This window comes from Henckelia pumila, chromosome 4 (assembly GCF_033568475.1).
Source record: "Henckelia pumila isolate YLH828 chromosome 4, ASM3356847v2, whole genome shotgun sequence".
In the NCBI taxonomy this organism is placed as follows: domain Eukaryota; kingdom Viridiplantae; phylum Streptophyta; class Magnoliopsida; order Lamiales; family Gesneriaceae; genus Henckelia; species Henckelia pumila.
This window is the reverse complement of record NC_133123.1, coordinates 116,809,629-116,823,179: the sequence shown is the minus strand read 5'-3', so window position 1 is coordinate 116,823,179 and position 13,551 is coordinate 116,809,629.

Sequence of the window (13,551 nt, the reverse complement as noted above, 5' to 3'; positions counted from 1 at the left end):
TGAGATTGCTTTGGGTCAGATTGAAATCTTGCACACAGACCAACTGAGAACATAATATCTGGTCTGTTTGCTGTCAAGTAGAGTAATGATCCTATAAGGCCTCTGAATAGAGTTTGATCTACTGAAGTTCCAGCTTCATCCTAATCTAGTTTGATTGAAGCACTATTGGAGTACTAGCAGCAGAACAATTCTCCATTCCAAACTTCTTCACAAGTTTTTTTGTGTATTTGACCTGATTTATGAATATTCCTTTGTCCATCTGTCTGACTTGTAATCCCAGAAAGAATTTTAATTCTCCCATCATACTCATTTCGAATTTATCCTGCATCATCTTGGAAAACTTCTAGCACAATTTGGGGTTAGTTGACCCAAATATAATACCATCAACATATATTTGTACTAATAAAGTATGATCACCGTTAAAAAACTTAAATAGAATTTTATCCACAGAATCAATAACAAAACCATGATCAATAAGAAAGAGTGAAAGTGTATACCAAGATCGTGGAGCTTGTTTTAGCCCATAAAGAGCTTTATCCAGCTTGAACACTTGGTCTGGTTAAGCTTGACTTTGAAATCCAGGGGGTTGTTCAAAAAACACCTCTTCTTGTAGAAGTGTTGCGTGTTTTTCGGTTGCAAGCGTACGGTGTCAAGTTTTAATATAGAAAATGAATCCAAGTCGATCTCACAGAGAATGAATAAAATGATATTATATTAAATATTTGCAACTAATCAATTCCTAATTCTATGTAGAGCTATGAAGATGGTTTGAGTTTAATAAACTAAAATTTGCAAGAAATAAAATTAATTAACGAGAAGTTCGAAAGATGAAAATTCAATAGGAGATGAATGCTAGAGGTTAGACTTCACTTGACTGTCCATCACAATTTATTTCTAATGATTTTTTAATTACAAATTCTTTTAGTTCATTAGTCAAGAATTTCTATTGTTTTCTACTACCTCTCTCAAGTGTTAAAGCAGAAATTCGTATTCAATAGCAAACTCACTATCTCTATATAAGTTCAACTATTAAACCCGGTAAATGACACAGTGATTCTTCTAGGGACTTCTATTAATTATATGTCTCTCGAACAATATAAACACCAAAGATGTATTTTCCTATGTTGTATTCAAAATCTCATCTCTCGAGTGATAGATTCTAAATAATATATCATTCACTCTATGACCAGTAAATTGAAGACATTAAAATCAGGAAACACAAATAAACTGCGTGAAGAATTCAAATTTATAAATCAAAATATCCATATCATAGGTTTCAGACAAGATCCGTCTACCTCTTGACTAAGAAATTAGTTCATAACGCAATTAAAAATCAAAGAACACATGTTTTTTCAAAAAAGCCATCAAACTAAAAAATTAGAGTTTTAAAGAGAAACTAGAATGAAGTAGATTAAAGCTACTCCGTCTTCCATCTTCGTACCGAGTTCTTGAGGTATTTTGCACTCCAAAACTCTCACCAGCCGTTCTTCTCCTCAGAAAAAGTCTCTAAACCCTCGTAAATCCTCAATCAAGTCAAGAAATCTCCTTAAAATCCGTCTAAAAACTTTCCAAAAATTGATGCAGTGCAGCACTGGAGCGCTTCTCTTTTGGCGCTGGGGCACCCGTAATTTTCCAAGACAACGCTGGAGCGCTAGAGACAAGGTGTTGGAGCGCTTAAACTTTGACTTTTTTTCTTTCCCGGAAGACCAGCATAGCGCTGGAGCGCTTGGTAAGTGGCGCTGGGGCGCCAGTCTGTGCATTTTCATTTCCTCTTTCCCACTCTTTTCTTCACCTTTTTTCACTTTATGACTCCTTTAATTCAAATATAATAGTTTCCACTCCAATTCCTTCAAACAACAACACGAAAAATGCATAATATCACTCGATACCTAACAAAAACCAAGCTAATTCATATAAAATATAAGGCAAAAATTGCACTTATCAAATCCCCCCAAACTTAAATTTTTGCTAGTCCCGAACAAAACAAAACAATTAAACAAACAAAAAACTAGAAAGCACACAAGAAAACAATAAATCTTTAATAAACCATCCGGCCTCAAATATTCAAAAATTAATCCACGTGTAGCTGATTTTCTCAAGAATTCTCTTGCATGTGTGATTAGTCAATCTTGTCTACCCACCTAACTTTTGATCAAATCATGCAACTAGTAAGCCTCAAAGAGTCATTAACCCCGCCCTCTAGTTTCAACACACTCTCCACCAAGTTCAACCCTTACTCACAAAGATCAAAAAGACTTATTAGGTAGTTTTTTAGGCTCAAGTACATGTTATAGGAGACAAGTATCCAATATATTTTCAAGGTAAACATATATCAAGATTCAGGCAAAGGGAATTGGACATTTTAAATTTCTGTAGTATTGAGTAGGCTAGGTTTATCAATTTCAATGCGCTGTCAGATATTTCTCTGACTCCTCTATTCCATACATTCTACATTTTTTTGCATTTTCTTTAGATTAGGATTTCAATCCATTTTATTTTAATATCTCCCTCACCCTTACTTTCTCCATCTTTTTCTTTTTCATTTCTTTGGATTTTTTTTCAGCTTTCATTTTGGGTTTTGGATTTTTCAATTCAAGGCTACCAAAGAAAGGCTAACAATTAAAAGGCTTGCAGACTCAATAACAAAAATTGCCTAAATCATTTCCCTGTTTGCAAAAATCTACCTAAATCTCAAGTGTGCATCACCAAAGTTAAAGATCAAATAATCTAATCTTTTTTACAAAATCCACATAATTTTTTTTAATTATCAGGAGTATCGACATTCAAGGCTATAATGCATAAAATGTGAGAACTCAAGATACAATGTCGCCAACATTAGATTATACTCTCTTTTTCTTTTTCCAACTCATCATCATAGGCCATTTTTCTTTTTCTTTTCTAATTGTCACCTTTTTTTAAAAAGAAACAAACACTCAAACAAAAAATAAAACTAACATAAGGACACAAACACTTAAACGAACTAAAAACACAATACGAACTATGAAAAATAAAACACAAGCAAGAACTTGTGACAAAATTCAGTGAGACTCTCAAACCATCATAAATTCAATACACCAACTTCAACAGACAAAACAAATCAACAGCCAATTCATCCAAAACAATTCAACACCCCCCAAACCTAGATATGTTCATTGTCCTCAATGTGCAATATATCGATAAGAAAAAGGAGAATACACATACCAACGACAATGACCGTCCATGTCGTCACCCTGTGGTGGCCAAGTAGGTGGTGGAGGAAACGACTGATCATCACCGAAGCTGGGAAAACACCGGGCTAGGCTCATTGTAAAATCCACCATGTAATCCATAAACATATCAGTCCTGCGACAATGGCTCTCCATCCGCTGCTCCAAACATGTCAAACACTCATTGGAAGACATGTCAGCTCCCGGAAGTGGTAGATGGGGAAGTGGTGGCTGGCTGCTACTGGCGGGACGGTCCTAAGGTGCTGCTGGTAGAGGAGGTGGTGGGACATTTTCCCGAGTGGTACTTGTAATAGGTCCTTGTACTTTGAAAAGCTCTTTATCCGCGCTCCAAGTAACTCTAGATGTGCACAAAGGTCCATGATCAGAGAAGGATGCGACAATGTGCCAGTAGTGGTGCCCTTAACCGCCGCAAGAATAGAATCCCAAATGATATTTCCCAAATTAATCGTCTTCCCTATGACAATACTGTAAGTAAGGGCATCCCGTTTCTTCGTCACCTCAGAAGTGTGTCCGATGGGAAACACATGAGCGGCTATAAGCATGAACCAAGACCTCGCATCTTGTTTCATTTTCCCAAAAGGAAAAAGCACCATGTCATTCTCCTTCATTTTCCACTGAGGCCCTTCTTCACAAAGAGTTGCAATTATATCATCGTAATACACTTCACCTGCGATAAACTCCGAATACTCATCCTCTTCAAAAGAAGGAATACCATAGAGTGTATTAATGGTAGCCCCATCAAAAGCCACCTTCTGCCCTCGCATAAGTACATGAAATACTTCATGTTTGACTTTCAGATTAACATAAAATTCTCGAACTAAAGAAATAACGGCATCAGAGGGTTGTTTAACAAATTCAACCCAACCTCAAGCATACGCTCCCCTCCTTACATCAAACAAAGCCAAACCGGCTTTAGGATCGAATCCCCTTTCTCGAACCATGTTTTATTCACCATCAAAGTATAGTTTTTAGCGGCATCTTCATTCCAAAAACAATACTTCAATCACAACTCAACCAAACAACAATTCAACAACAATTCAACACCTCCAAAAAACTCGTGAAATCCCCGACTAAGCAACACAATATACCACAAATTAACCACTCCAACAATTAGGAATGGCAATGGGTCGGGTATGGGTAGGATATCGTGCCTCCATCCCCATACCCATACCCATACCCATACCCATCGGATATTTAATTTCATCTCCATCCCCATACCCGTCGGATGATCGGATATTCATACCCTACCCATATAACCATTTATTGTATATACTCCATAAAAATAATTTTTTTAAAATTTTAATTATTTGATAAAATTATATTTATTTACTAGATTTTTATATTAAAATTTTTAAGATAATAAAAAAATAAAACACCGAAGAAAATTTACAACCAAAGACTTATATAAAAAATAAAACTTCTAAAAAATAGCATTAGTTTTATATTAATAATTTTATTATTTCATCCAACTAACATAATTCAAAAAAAAATTAAATTAGCATTTATATAATTTAAATTAATATGTGTATGTATATATATATATATATATAATCGGGTATCGGGTCGGGTATGGGTAGGATACCACTACATCCTCCTCTATCCCCATTTACGAGATTCTCATACCCATTTACCCATTTATTTAATCGGGTCCAAAAAATGCCTCCATACCCTCCTCCGTTCGGGTCGGATATCTGGTTCCCCATCGGGTTCGGAGGAAATTGTCATCCCTACCAACAATACAATTTCTTTCAACCCAAAATACACGCACAATTCACAAATCTCCCACAACAACTTCTTATACTCAATTCTAGAATAACAAATGCATTTAATTAACAAGCAAACACGAATCCATCCCAATTCAACACCCCTACCGAAATCTCAAACACCAAGTGGCAAAAAAAAAATTTCAAAGTACCTCGGCTGATAGAAACGATTCCAGCAGATATAGAACACAAACACTCCTCCATGCCTTGAATTCGAATAAACCGCTGCTACATACGAAGATGGTTCTAAGCCCCCTTTTCTCGAAGAACCCTAGCTGTGAAAATTTTTGGGAATTGGACGACCGAACAGAAAATTTGATGCTATGAAGTAGTATATAGAACAACGTGATGATGTTGATGGAGTTTTCAGAGATGGGGAAAATCTAGGTTAGAATTTAGGTGTGGATGTGGGAATACGACGTGGAGATGAAAGAAAGAACAGGAGAAGATGCGACTAATTTCTGAGATCCCATTTTTATTTTTCAAAGAACCCGCAGTAGCGCTGGAGCTCTTGATAAGTGGCGCTGGGACGCCCGATTTTTTTATGAGACAGCACTGGAGCACTTGATATGCAGCGCTGGAGCGCTAAAACTTCGCATCTGAATTTTTTTTCAAGCACCAGAATCGCGCTGGAGCGCCTGAAAGAGAGCGCTGGGGCGCCTGGATGGTAGCGCTGGAGTGCTAAAACTTCGCAAAATTTTATTTTCCTGATCCACAGACCAGCGCTGGAGCGCCTTAAAGGCAGCGCTGGTGCGCCAAACCTTCGAATTTGATACTCCAAAATGTGATTTTGTTAAGAATAGTACCTGCAATTAAACTATCAATTAGGACCAAAATTAGTAGAAGAAATAAAATAAGTGAAAGAAATAAAATTACTAAAAAGAAAAATAAAAATTAAACAAAATTAAAATTTGGGTTGCCTCCCAAAGAGCGCTTGGTTTAACTTAGTCAGCCCGACTTTTCGGATGCTTTTACGCATGCTTGATCAATGCAACTTTCTGAATGTTCCGCACTTCATTGCCAAAATAATGTTTCAACCTCTGCCCATTGACTTGAAAGGTCTGTCCATCATGACAACTCAGTTCAATGACTCCATAAGGATGCACTTTCATCACGATGAACGGACCAGACCATCTCGATTTCAACTTACCTGGAAATAATCTGAGACGAGAATTAAATAATAATACATGTTGTCCAGGCTCGAATTCTCTCCTCAATAATATTTTGTCATGCCACTTTTTGGTCTGTTCTTTGTAGAGCTTGGCATTTTCGTAAGAATGATTACGAAACTCTTCTATCTCATTCAACTGCAACAGTCTCTCTTCGCCAACAGCTTTTATATCAAAATTCAATTTTTTTAACAGCCCAATACGCTCGATGTTCTAAGTCCACTGGAAGATTACATGCCTTCCCAAAAACCAACCTATAGGGAGACATGCCAATCGGAGTTTTGAACGCGGTCCGGTAAGCCCATAATGCATCATCCAACTTGGTTGCCCAATCCTTTCGGTTAGTTTTAACAGTCTTTTTCAGAATTTGCTTGATTTTCCGGTTGGATTTTTCCGCTTGCCCATTTGTTTGTGGATGGTATGTACATTCCACTTTATGCCTAACACCGTATTTTGTCAGTAATGAATTAAAAATATTATTGCAAAAATGCATACCTTCATCACTGATAATTGCTCTTGGAGTTCCAAACCTCATGAAAATATTTTTCTGCACAAACTTCACCTCTACACGAGCATCATTAGTAGGGGTGGAGATTGCTTCCACCAATTTCAAAACATAATCAATAGCCAATAAAATATAATATTGACCAAAGGAGATGGGAAACGGTCCCATAAAATCAATACCCCAAACATCAAACAATTCAACTTCTAAAATATTTATAAGGGGTAATTCATGACGCCTAGATATATTTTCCATCCTTTGACATCTACCACATTATTTTACCAAGGTATTACTGTCTTTAAACAGAGTTGGCCAATAAAAACCAGATTGAAGTACCTTGGCTGCTGTTCGTGAGGCTCCAAAGTGATCTCCATACGGTGCAGAATGATATTGTTCCAAAATTTCTTTCGCTTCAGCATCGGACACACATCTCCTTATCACTTGATCTGAACACTTATGGTATACAAAAGGATCATCCCACAGATAAAACTTGGCATCATGGAAAAATTTCTTCATTTGGTGATGATTAAGATCTAGAGGCATGTTAACTGTGTTTCATATGCATATTTTTGGTGTTAGTTTTGCATGCATTCATATGTTTTTGTTGTTGTTTTATTTAGTTTTAGCATGTTTAATTCATTTATTTGCATAATACTCTTCCGGGTCTGTTTTGTAGGGAAACTTGGCAATATTATGATTTTTGGACAGAGCATCACTCGCTCGAGCGAAAGGGTATTCTCGCTCGAGCGAGCTCGAGATTGTAATTTTTTCCAGAGGAGTGCTCACTCGAGTGAGAGGCAATGCCCGCTCGAGCGAGCTAGATGGGACACAAAAGATTTCGAGATAGAAGGTCGCTCGCTCGAGCGAGAGGCTATGCTCGCTTGAGCGAGTGAGATGTTGAATTTTACCTTCCGGGACTACTCGCTCGAGCGAGCGACGCGTACAGATTTTTTTAAAAAAGAAATTCTTGCCCGGGAAGGATATTGTCTTTTGAAGACCCTTGGACATATAAATACCAATTTCATCATCAGAATAAGGGTTACACAACATATTGGAAGGCAAGAGGCGGCTATCATCACCATCTCAATTCTTATTCTTCTTTTCATTTTTATTTTGGATTGATGTTTGGAGTTAAAAACTTTTGTTCTTAAATTATGTAGAACTTTGAGTAGTTTTTTCTTTCGATCAAGGTCACGTGATTGGGCCAGACAATTTATGTATAAAACTCATTTGTTTATTTGAGATTTTCAAACTTGATTTGAATTTATTGTTTATTGAATTCATATTTGTCTTGTGAATTTCCTGGCCAGTTATTTTCTTGCATGTTAATTGATTCCAATTTGACATAGGAGGTTTCGATTTTGATCACTTCAATAATCAACATAGTGTAAAACTGACTAGAAATAGAATTCGGTTTCATTATGCGGTTTAGGTGTTTACTGAATTTTTCACAGTTATTAATGCATTCGAATTTGATTAGAATTACGAAAGATTGGTTCATCAATATTCGAATAGGTTCGATTGTTCTAAAAATAGTCCTTCGAACAAATTAGGAAAATTCCTGTGAATGAAAATTAAGTCTGATGTTTTAGATTGACTGCTTGTTACATGAATTTTCTGGTACCTACGTGTGTCCTTGATCGAAATTTTCCCATATTTGAATTAAATCAAATTTTTGCTGCGTTTTAATTAAGTTTATTTTATTTTCAATTTTAATTATTAGTTTAAAAATCTGAATCACTTTTTTTTATTAGTCTAGATTAAGTAGAAATAAATATATTTTGGTATTCATATATATACAATCCCTGTGGGTTCGACATCTGGACCTTTGTCCACTATATTATAATTTGACTTGGTGCGCTTGCCAGTTAAATTTTAATCATACCGATTTAGCCGGTCAAGTTTTTGGCGCCGTTTCCGGGGACTGTTTGATATCAGAATTTTTATTTCGCTTGAGATTAGACCTTATTTAGCTTCTTAAATTCTGACTATAATTTCTTGGTAAATTTTCAGGTACCTTTTGTCGTGCATGCATAGCATTTGATCTCGAAAATTATTACCACTTGATTTGGATATCGAGCGCACGCTTAGCAGGATCCGAAAAGCCAAGAAATCTATCAATCTTGAACTAGAGTCAGAATCTGAATCTGAAGTAGAGATGGTAGACAACCGTACTGTTTGGGATATTATCCGTCCGCCAACTAAAGGCTATGGATCTAGCATAGTTCGCCCCGCTATTGAGGCGAACAATTTTGAGCTGAAACCCTCTACTATTCAGCCGATTGATCAATTGCAAGCTAGATTTGGGGGTACATATGTGGAAGACCCCTACGCTTATCTGGAGCGTTTTCTGTCGATCTGCGACACGTTCAAAGTGAATGGGGTAACATCTGATGCAGTGCGACTGCGGTTATTCTCATTCTCTCTACAAGGAGAAGCTGCTGAGTGGCTAGATGATCTACCTGCTGGTTCTATCACTACCTGGAACCAACTTTTTCAGACTTTTCTGAACAAATATTTTCCTCCCACGAAGATGGCAAAACTGTTCTCCGATATCATCTCATTCAGGCAGAAGGAAGCTGAATCTTTACATGCTGCTTGGACGCGATTCAAAAATATGTTGAGGATGTGTCCTCAACATAATCTCACTCAAAGCCAGCAGACTCAAACTTTCTACAATGGGGCTAATCAATCTGTTCGATCCATGTTGGATGTCGCTGCTAATGGAAGCCTATTCAGGAAGACACCGGTAGAGGCATGGGAAATCATTGGAAATATGGCCGAAAGCAACATTGGATGGCCAGATGCTAAAAAGGAGAGAAAAGCTGGAGTTCTAGAATTCGATGCACTAACAACACTGAATGCCAAGATCGATGCACTTACACATCAGATGGCAGTTATGCAGACATCTTCAGCCATCAAGTGCAAGTCCAACAGCCTGACGAACAGCAAGTATTTGAAGTTGATGCTGCAAATTTTATGGGGAATCAAGGGAGACAGCAATACAACCCCTACAGCAATACTTACAATCCTGGCTGGAAGAACCATCCAAACTTCGCTTGGAAAGTTGCAGATCCTACAGCTAATACATCAAAGCCAGTCGAGAAGAAGCCCTCCTTTGAAGAAATTACGATGAAATATGTAGCTGGTACTGAGACTCGACTACAGAATCAGAAGGCAATGTTGCAGAAGTTAAAAACACAGATGAGCTAGATAGCAACACAGCTGTCTACTAGGCCAGCTGGTTCGTTACCTAGCAATACCGAGAGGAATCCCAAGGATGTCAATGCTATCCTGGCGGTGACTAGATCGCAAGAAGACACTGTGGAGAAAAATACTGAGGATGAGGAAGCAAGCGAGTAAGCAAGGAAAAAGGGCTGGAGGAAGAGCCAACCCAGTCAGATTCGACACCTACGGGCAAGAAAGGTAAGTCCTCTCACCCAATTATTAATGAGAATATTGACATGAGTAACTTTCCTTCCCCCAAAGAGCAAAGCAACTGCAATTGGATAATCAATTTGCAAAATTCTTAGAGATTTTCAAAAAGCTTCATATTAATATTCCCTTTGCAGACGCTTTGGCTCAAATGCCCAGTTATGCAAAATTTTTGAAAGAGATTTTGTCTAACAAAAGAAAACTTGTGAATTTTGAAACTGTGAAGTTTTCGGAGGAATGTTCTTCTATTTTACAAAATAAACTCCCTCCGAAACTTAAGGATCCCGGTAGCTTTTCAATTCCATGAACTATTGGAAAATCATTTTTTAATAAGGCTTTATGTGATCTAGGTGCAAGTATTAATCTTATGCCTTATTCATGTTTTGAAAAGCTAGGAATTGGTGAAGTTAAGCCAACTACTATCTCCCTGCAATTAGCTGATAAATCTATAGATGTGTTAGTTAAGGTTGATAAGTTTATATTTCCAGTGGATTTTGTTGTGCTTGATATGGAAGAGGATCGTGAGATACCTCTTATTTTGGGTAGACCGTTCTTAGCCACTGGAAAAGCTTTGATTGATGTGCATAAGGGAGAGTTGATATTGCGTATGAATCATGAGAAAGTGATATTTAATGTTTTTCAGGGCATTCGATATCCTGCAGACAATTCTGATTGATTCAGAATTGATATTACTAATGATTTGGTTGAGTGTTCTCTGCAGGAATAGTTGTCTATGGATCCATTAGAAATATGTTTGACAGGTACAACTGATGAAGATCATGTTAGTGAGGAGGTTCATGAAGTAGCACGGTATTTGAATTGGAGTCTACACAGACTCATCAATACCAAGATGGGGGAGCTTAACCATACTCCAAAACCACTGAAGCCATCAACCGAGGAGGCCCCTACTCTTGAACTTAAACAACTCCCTCCTCATTTGAAATATTTGTATTTATTACAGAATGATAAACTGCCAGTAATCTGTTCATATTCTTTGACAGGTTGTGAGGAGGAAAAGCTATTGCGGGTGATTCGAGAGCACATAAGAGCCATAGGATGGAGTTTGGCTGATATCAAGGGGATTATTCCAACCATGTGCATGCACAAAATATTGATGGAAGCGGAGCACAAGACATCTACTCAACCACAGAGGCGACTCAACCCGGCGATGCAAGAGGTAGTGAAAAAGGAGTTAATCAAGCTCCTTGATGCAGGTATTATTTATCCTATATCTGATAGTGAATGGGTGAGTCCAATTCAAGTAGTGCCTAAAAAGGGAGGGATGACTGTAATTGAAAATTCAAATAATGAATTGATCCCTACTAGAACTGTTACGGGGTGACGGGTTTGTATTGATTATAGGAAACTGAATGATGCCACCCGTAAGGATCACTTCCCCCTTCCCTTTATTGATCAAATGGTTGAGATACTTGCTGGGCATGTGTTTTATTATTTTTTGGACGGTTATTCCGGATATATGAAAATTCCTATAGCACCTGAGGACCAAAATAAAACCACTTTTACTTGTCCTTATGGTACTTTTGCTTATAAACGAATGTCGTTTGGTCTTTGTAATGCCCCTGCCACTTTTCAGCGGTGTATGATGGCTATCTTTCATAATATGGTTGAAAAGTTTATAGAAGTGTTTATGGATGATTTCTCTGTGGTTGGATCATCGTTTGATGCATGTTTATTAAATCTGAAAAAGGTGTTGCAGAGATGTGAGGAGAGCAATCTTGTGTTGAATTGGGAAAAATGCCACTTCATGGTGAAAGTGGGCATTGTTTTAGGACATAAAGTGTCTGAGGTAGGTGTGGAGGTGGACAGAGCAAAACTTGAAGTAATTGAAAAACTTCCACCTCCCACGAATTTGAAAGGAATTCAAAGTTTTCTTGGGCATGCGGGTTTCTATAGGAGATTTATTAAGGATTTTTCTTCAATTGCTAAACCCCTTACTAATATGTTAATCAAAGAGGTACCTTTTAATTTTTCTGCTGAGTGCTTGCAGGCCTTTCAGATTTTAAAGCAGAAATTAACAACGGCACCAGTGATAGTAGCGCCTGATTGGAATCTGCCGTTTGAGTTGATGTGTGATGCCAGTGACACTGCATTGGGAGCCGTGCTTGGACAAAAGAGGGACAAAGTATTTCATGTGATATACTATGCCAGTATCACCCTGTCAGCCGCCCAACTGAATTAAGCAACCACTGAAAAAGAACTTCTCTCAGTCGTGTTTGACTTGGATAAATTCAGGTCTTATTTGGTGGGAAGAAAAGTCATAGTTCACACGGATCACTCGGCATTGAAGTATTTGATGAGCAAGAAGGATGCTAAACTCAGGTTAATTCATTGGGTTTTATTATTGCAAGAGTTTGATTTGAAAATTGTTGACAGGAAGGGCGCGGAAAATCAAGTTGCAGACCACCTTTCACGCTTGGAAAATCAAGGAGCTGAAACGCAAATAATTCATGATGATTTTCCAGATGAGCATTTGTTTGAGGTAACGAAATTACCATGGTATGCAGACATAGTAAATTACCTCTCAAGTAAGTTTCTTCCCTCGTATTTAACTTATCAACAGAAAAAGAAATGTTTCTCTGAGTTGAAATATTTTTTGTGGGAAGACCCTTTTCTTTTTAAGATATGTGCAGATGGTATAATTCGTAGGTATATTCCAGTGGAGGACATAAGTCCTATACTCTCACACTGTCACACAGGTTAGACTAGAGGTCACTTTGGCGCGGGTTGTACCGCCGCTAAAGTACTTCAGTCGGGTTTTTATTGGCCTTCATTGTTTAAGGATCCATATATGTAGTGACCCTTACCCGGATCACCTACTAAACAGAACTTAGGCATGCAATTAACTTAATAAAACAGATATCAGAATAAAACTGCGGAAACCAATAACATATACAATCCCAAGTAAAGGAATCTGTAATTATCCAATAATATACAACCAAATCGAATAGCTGTATAAACCCAAACAACAGTAATAAAGCCTAGACGAAGCTCCAGCTGGCCAACCACTGACTAGCCCCTCCTGGATCCACCCTCCTCGTCCAATCACAAACCTGCCCCATGGAATAGGGTGTCCAGAAAATACAGAGTACGAGACGTGAGCATAAAACGCTCAGTGCGAGAGTATGAGTATACATGCATGCAAAGTGAACTCCCTATAGACTCGAGGTCAAGGATCAGATAACAGAGACAGACCGGGCCCTGGTATGTAGCACGCTGTGCCGTCGCTTCAGGAGGTGGCTCCCATATCGAGATAACTGTGGATACGCCGGACCCAAATCGATGGAAGTCCATCCACTAACAGGATAGGGTACAACCCTACTACAGACATCTCGAAGGAGATACAGCAAGATGCAAATGAATGCAGCATAATATCATGGCATATAAATCATGCAGTCACATAATACATGCATACTCAGTCAGGATATCTCGAACAG